The sequence below is a fragment of the Elephas maximus genome, chromosome 25, assembly GCF_024166365.1.
Source record: "Elephas maximus indicus isolate mEleMax1 chromosome 25, mEleMax1 primary haplotype, whole genome shotgun sequence".
Taxonomy (NCBI): domain Eukaryota; kingdom Metazoa; phylum Chordata; class Mammalia; order Proboscidea; family Elephantidae; genus Elephas; species Elephas maximus.
The window spans coordinates 37,979,537-37,987,154 of NC_064843.1; the positions used below are offsets into that span (position 1 = coordinate 37,979,537).

General features: G+C 44.4%; 1 non-coding gene across 1 annotated transcript; it reads left to right on the forward strand.

Moving 5' to 3' along the window:
- The first annotated feature begins 5,932 nt into the window (after positions 1-5,932).
- Positions 5,933-6,014, forward strand: TRNAS-GCU (transfer RNA serine (anticodon GCU)). Its single transcript has one exon. It is a non-coding gene; the product is annotated as a tRNA-Ser (tRNA).
- Positions 6,015-7,618: the final 1,604 nt, after the last annotated feature.

The window sequence follows — 7,618 nt, forward strand, 5'->3', positions numbered from 1 at the left end:
AGCCCGGGGTGAACTTCTGCAGACTTGATGACTGTCTTCCAACCCTGAGTCCCAACACCATTTGATGCCACAGTTCTATTAAATAATTCTCGGCTGTGCCCTATTTCTCTTATGCAGTTTCATCTAGTTAGGCTTGTTGTGCTGTTGAGTCAATTTTCAACTCGTAGTGACCCTGTGTGACACAGTAGAACTGCCCATAAAGTTTTCTTGGCTGTAATCTTTATGGAAGTAGCTGGAGCCACTGGGTGGGTTCAAACAGCCAAACTTTCAGTTAGCAGGCGAGTGCTTAGCCATTGAGCCACAAGTGCTCATTACAGAGAAGTGAATAAGGAAGGAAGGAAGGCGTGTGTGTGTGTGTGTTTGCATGTGTGTTAGTCAGGGAGAACAGGATATACCAGTTAGATCCTCCTTCTCTTCCCAATCTTTAGGGCCTGTTTCTAAGCTCTTTTTTCTCTGTATTCTTTCCCACTAGATGCTTTAAACACCATCTATACGTGGATCATCCCCAAATTAATATCTCCATCCCCAAGCTTCCTCTAACCTCTAGGCTGGTGTATCTGCCGTGTTAAATGCTATTTCCTTTTGGATGCCTAATGTACCCAGAATGGAACCTCACTTCACCAAGCCTTGTTACTGCTCCATTCGTTCCCTTCTCAGTAAATGATAGTGCCATGTATCTAGTTGCTCCCAACCTAGAAGCCATCCTTGATTTCTCACTTGGCCTCACTCCTTCATTCAATCTATCAGTAAGTCATACGGCTCCACCTTCACAGTATGTCTCAAAACCATCCACTTCTTTCCATCTAGTTCGAGCCACAGTCATATCTCATCTGAAATTCTACAGTAGTTTCCTAATAGCTTTCTCATTTAATTCTCTAATTATATCTTTATACCGCAGTCAAAAAGTCAATTATATCCCGTCACTGCTTGGTGACAATGGCTTCCTGTTTCACTAAGAATAAAACCCAGGCTCCTTGCTATGTCCTGTGAGTTCCTGCCCTTCCTGGCCTCACTTACCCCTCGGGTGCCCTTCTTCCTCCTTACACTCAGTCACTCTGACCTCTGTTGCTTGATCTTTCCTGCCTTAGGGGCTTGCCACATGCCATTCCTTCTGCCTAAGAAGGCTTTTCCCCTGATCTTTGTATGGTTGTTTTTGTCCCATCCTCCAGGCCTTAATTTAAATGTCACCTTTGATTATCATACTTAAAAAGGCCCTTCATATCACTTTGCTAATCTCTTTCTTGGAGTCCCTTAGTGGCACAAATGGTTAAGTGCTCGACTACTAGCCAGAAGATTAGTGGTTCAAACCCACCCAGAGGCACCTCAGAAGACAGGCTTGGCGATCTGCTCCTGAAAGGTCATATTCTTTAAAATCCTATGGAGCAGTTCTACTCTGCGCACACGGGGTTACTGTGAGTTGGAATTGACTATATGGCAACTAACAACAACAACTTCTTTCTTAGCATTTTTCAAAAATCAGTGATTATTTTCTTCACTTATTTGTTACTTACCCTTCTGCCCAGGAGAATTTGGATTTCAAGACAGCAGGGTCTTGTCTGTCATGCTCACTGTTCCATCCTTGGTGCCTGGCACACAGTAGGAAGTCAATAAATATTTGCTACATATATGGATATTTAAACTCTAAGAGCATCACCTTCCCACTCAAACAGGACTCGCTTGCAAAGTTCTCATGCTTCACTATGTCTGAGACTCAAGACTGAATGGCCTCCTCTTCACATTCCGTCTCGAGAAAGCCATCAAGCCCACTTGATTTTTCCTTGCCAATGTCTTTGTACAGACACTACTTTTCCTCGCTGTTTCCAGGGCTACTCTCTCAGCTCAATTCCTCATTAACAACCTCCTTACCGTTTTCTCATACTCCAGGCCTTCTATCGTGAGTTTTGCTGCTGATCCTTTAGTCTCCCTACCAGGTCAGATTGTCCCACATTCTGACACCCAATCTTATAAGGGTTGCTACATTATTGAATGTGTCAACATCCCCTCAACATATATGATGATGAAATACCTTAATTTATTTTGTGTGTCATGGCTAGGATTCCTCAGAGACCAACCTAAACAGAAAAGGTAATTCTTGGAAAGATAACATGCAGCTCATAGAATTGACTGAAAGACTAGACAATTGGGTTTGAAAGAACCAAGAGAGACTGGGAAGCAGAAATAACCTGCCAGAATCCCACCACCAGCATTGTCTCCCTGGTGCTTGATACCATCATAGAACTTGAACTCTTGGCATTGCAGCTGTCACCATGTGAGTACTTTCTCCACCATCCCTGTGTTGGATTTTTTCCTTTAAGATTCGAAGTCCTTTGTTGGAGCACCCAATTGACTGAGCCTGGATCATTCAGCTGCCTGCTAACTTCCAAGATGGTACTAGAGGATATTCACATTAGTGCTTTCTGTAGTGGGAAATGGGCTCTCCTTTCTATCAAGACTCAAAGAATGGAGCACCCTAGGGCATGCCATATAAAAAAGCACTCGTTCTCAGGGTCATGCTAGTGCCTTCTTGAATGTTTTGATCTAGGCACCTCCCTGGCTTCACCCTAGCCCTGGCCCTGCCAACTGATCCTGCACTTCTTCTTTGTAGCACCCACCACACCTCTATTATGTTTGCTCAAAGTCTGCATTTCATGATAAACTGTAATCTCCATGAAGACAGAGGCCGTGGTCGATTTATTTTCTGTATCCCACAGAATCAGGCAAAATTGGATATCCAACCAGTTTACTGATTTAATGAGAATTTTTCACTATGAGTTGGAATCGACTTGACTGCAGTGCGCTTTGGTTTTTTAGAATATATTTTTTGCTTAAAATAGACCACAGAAATGTCTCACAAGAAAACTTCTTTCAGGACCAGGTTCATGCTGGGATACTATAAAACCCATTGCTCCTGAGTTGATTCCAATTCATGACGGCCCCATGTGGTAACAGAGTAGAACTTCTCCAAAGGTGTTTAGCTGTGAGCTTTGTGGAAGCAAATTGCCAGGCCTTTCATCTGTGGATCAGCTGGTTGGTTTCAAACCGCCAACGTTTAGGTTACTAGCTGAGCACAACCGTTTGCAGCACCCAGGGGTCTGTGGAACAGTATAAATGTTCGATAATCAACAACCTCAGAATGCTACTAAAATGCATATTGAGATTATAAGGCAAGGCACTTAACAGGAATGAGTGACGGTCACATCATCCACTGCTGTGATGGTCATTGGTCTGTGCTCCCAATATTAATGAGCAGATCGAAAAGTATACTTTTGTGAGTCAGGCGGTGTCTTTGTTCGCTGTCTAGAGTTAGTGAGGATGGCGTGCCTTGCCTTAAAACCAAGATTGTTGTGTATTAATGAGATTTGCGACATAAATGTATTTACTGTTTTTTAAATGGATATTGTAGCAGAATGATGTATACAGGATTTAATGTAGCAATTACCAGATTATTTTTTTTGTTTCCATTCTGCTTGAGTAGGCATCAGCAAAAAAAGTGAAAAGATCATTTTTTCTGCCTGTTATTGGAAGAGAAGCCAGAGCTTTGTGCTCTGAACCCTGGCCTCCCTTTTCCCCTGGGGAGTTAAAAACCTTGTGTGTGTGTGTGTTTCAGGAGCTACCCTGAAGAAAACACTTCCCTCTCCCTTGTTCTTTGTTAGGGAGGCCTAGGCACAAGGAGGGCAGTTAGATTGGATTGTCTTAAGAGAAGTGGAGTGAGGATTTTTTGCTTCAAGGGTAAGAGAGAGGCGTGTCCTGGCATCGGGGAGGTGTTGAATCCTCTCCAGAACTACGGGAGGAGCTGGGGATTTGATTCCAGTGGTGTTTGATAAAGCACCCCAAGGTGGCAGGTAGTTGGATGGAGTTGCCTGCATGGAAGGCAACCACTACGGAGGCACCGCCATGGCCCTGGTCCTGGGATAAGCAGCACAGGCCTCCACGGCTGGGCCTGTAGTTGGTGGAGCCAGCCATGGTGAGGATCATTTTTTCGGCTTCCCAGAGCTGCCCAGTGAGCAGCAGCAAGAGTTCCTCAGCAACACCTGAGTGTGAAGAGCAAGGGAAATGAAGCTAATCGGCACGGAATAAGGACCAGGTCCATCCTGGGTTCCCAAACCGTGGCTTTCTACTAGGATCAGTGGAGGAAGGCAGGAAATGCCAATAATAATTGACATGGAACATCTCACTGCCTTGGACAAGTGCTATCTTGGAACTGGATTTCAAAAAATAAATACACTTCTCCTGAGGCTTGAGTGTGGCGGAGCATTCGTAGCTGGTAAAACCAGTCGTCAGAGAGTCGAGTCCAACTCATGGTGACCCCATGTGTGTGTAGAGGAGAGCTGCTCTACAGGGTTTTCAAGGCTGGGATCTTTTGGAAGTAGATTGCCAGGCCTTTCTCCTGTGACACCTCTGAGTGAGTTCAAACATCCAACCAGTTGGTTGGTAGTTAAACGCTTAACCACTCGCACCACCCAGGGACTCATAACTGGTGTGTGATTATTAATATTTTAAAGAGTTTTAGAAGAAAATGATCACTAGCATCCATTTTTTTTTATGAAACACTACTTGAAAGAGGACACTGTTGGGGATATGCTAGTGCAGAGAATTTCTCTAGAATTCAGCTCCTTTATAACAGCCCCCCAAGCTTTTACACAGCCTTGGCCCTTATATTATCTGTTTCTGAACCTCAGGCCCTCACCTGGACACTTTCCTACCTCTGGGAAAGTGAGAAGATGACATGGATGAATGGAAGTGAAAGATATCTATAAAAGGCCATAATTTTATGGCTCTCATTTCTTTTACCTTCTGGTCATATTATTAACCTCATAGGTCAGTGGAAAAATAAACCGACTAGCTGCTGTGGAGTCCATTCCGACTCAGAGCGACCTCATGTGTGTCACAATAGAACCGCGCTCCGTAGGGTTTTTAATGGCTGGTGTTTTGGAAGTAGATCTACAGGCCTTGCTTCTGAGGTGCCTCTGGGGGGACTCAAACCTCCAATCTTTTGGTTAGCAGCCGAGCCGAGTATGTTACTATTTGCACAACCCAGGGGCTCTAGGAGGAACAAAGAAATGAGATAAGGTAAAAGTTCCAGGCCTATGTGGACCCTATCCAGGGAACCTGATAACTGGTTGTTCCCTCCCACACTCCACTGTGGAATTCAGGCTGCAGAGAGTGGGCGGCCCTTTAAGAACCCGAAAATGCAACTGTACAGATTTGAGGGAGTGGGTAGTGTCCAGTCTTAGAGAACTGCCCAGGCCAGGCTGTACCCATGTGGGAGGAATTGTAAAGGCTGGATTAAGGTCCGTTTTGGTCTTGGTGGGTCCCAGGAGTTACCATGTAGCAACTGAGGTCAAGTCAGCTCTCTGGACAACCTTGCCTCATGTCGTATCTCCTGACTTCTTCCCCCCGGCCTGCTGGCCAAGGTGGCAGCCCTGCTCCCCACTCCCCCTTCAGCTGTTTCTCTTAGCCTTGGCCCAGATCTCCCAGCGTAACAGAGGAATCACTGTGCAACTGTCATGTTCCAGAGTCATAGAAGGTAGGGGCTTGAGGGGAACAAAGAACCGAGTGGGCAGATCTCTAGGCCATGACATTTGATGACTTGAGAACAGATATACATGCATGTGTGTATTTAAAACACACACACATGCACCAATGCCGTGCCTACATACAAACTACATACGAGTATAAATATACTACACAGATATATTCAAGTATTCACATTTGTAAATACATGCAAGATGACAATAATAACAATAATTAAAAACCAATGATAATAATAGCCAAAACCCATTGCCTTCGAGTTGATTCCGACTCATAGTGACCCTATGGGACAGAGTAGACTGCCCCACAGAGTTTCCACAGGAGCGCCTGGTGGATTCGAACTGCTGACCTTTTTGGTTAGCAGCCGTAGAGTTTAACCACTATACCACCAGGGTTTCCAGACGAGGTGGCAGAGTGGTTAAGGTGATGGACTGCTAATCCATTGTGCTCTGCATGCGTGGGTTTGAATCCTATCCTTGTTGTTCCTTCCTTTCCCTACCTTATCGTGGGGGTGAGAATGATAATAATAGTTAATAATTATTTAGCATTTACCATGTGTCAGGCACTTTATTAGGTAATTTGCATAAGTTATCCCATTTAATTGAATTAAATGGGATTTGTATTTCATCATAGGAGGCTCAGAAAATTTAACTTACTGAAGGTCAACAGCTAGCAATTGTCAGCCAAGACTCAAATCCAAATGTGTGTAAAAGCAAAACTCATTCCCTGAGCCTAGTCTGTAAAAGGTGTTTAATGAATCCTCCTTTGTCTCCTTTCTTTTTTTTTTTTTTTTTTTAATAACTTTTATTAAGCTTCAAGTGAACGTTTACAAATCCAATCAGTCTGTCACATATAAGTTTACATACATCTCACTCCCTACTCCCACTTACTCTCCCCGTCTAGAGTCAGCCCTTTCAGTCTCTCCTTTCTTGACAATTTTGCCGGCTTCCCTCTCTCTCTATCCTCCCATCCCCCCTCCAGACAAGAGTTGCCAACACAATCTCATGTGTACACCTGATATAATTAGCTCACTCTTCATCAGCGTCTCTCTCCCACCCGCTGACCAGTCCCTTTCATGTCTGATGAGTTGTCTTCAGGGATGGTTCCTGTCCTGTGTCAACAGAAGGTCTGGAGAGCATGACCGCCGGGATTCCTCCAGTCTCAGTCAGACCATTAAGTTTGGTCTTCTTATGAGAATTTGGGGTCTGCATCCCACTGCTCTCCTGCTCCCTCAGGGGTCCTCTGCTGAGCTCCCTGTCAGGGCAGTCATCGATTGTGGCCGGGCACCAACTAGTTCTTCTGGTCTCAGGATGATGTAGGTCTCTGGTTCATGTGGCCCTTTCTGTCTCTTGGGCTCTTAGTTGTCATGTGGGCTTGGTGTTCTTCATTTTCCTTTGCTCCAGGTGGGTTGAGACCAATTGCTGCATCTTAGATGGCTGCTTGTTAGCATTTAAGACCCCAGACGCCACATTTCAAAGTGGGATGCAGAATGATTTCATAATAGAATTATTTTGCCAATTGACTTAGAAGTCCCCGCAAACCATGTTCCCCAGACCCCCGCGCTTGCTCCGCTGAGCTTTGAAGCATTCATTTTATCCCGGAAACTTCTTTGCTTTTGGTCCAGTCCAATTGAGCTGACCTTCCATGTATTGAGTGTTGTCTTTCCCTTCACCTAAAGCAGTTCTTATCTACTGATTAATCAATAAAAAAACCCTCTCCCACCCTCCCTCCCTCCCCCCCTCGTAACCACAAAAGTATGTGTTCTTCTCAGGTTTACTATTTCTCAAGATCTTATAATAGTGGTCTTATACAGTATTTGTCCTTTTGCCTCTGACTCATTTCGCTCAGCATAATGCCTTCCAGGTTCCTCCATGTTATGAAATGTTTCAGAGATTCGTCACTGTTCTTTATCGATGCGTAGTATTCCATTGTGTGAATATACCACAATTTATTTACCCATTCATCCGTTGATGGACACCTTGGTTGCTTCCAACTTTTTGCTATTGTAAACAGAGCTGCAATAAACATGGGTGTGCATATATCTGTTTGTATGAAGGCTCTTGTATCTCTAGGGTATATTCCGAGG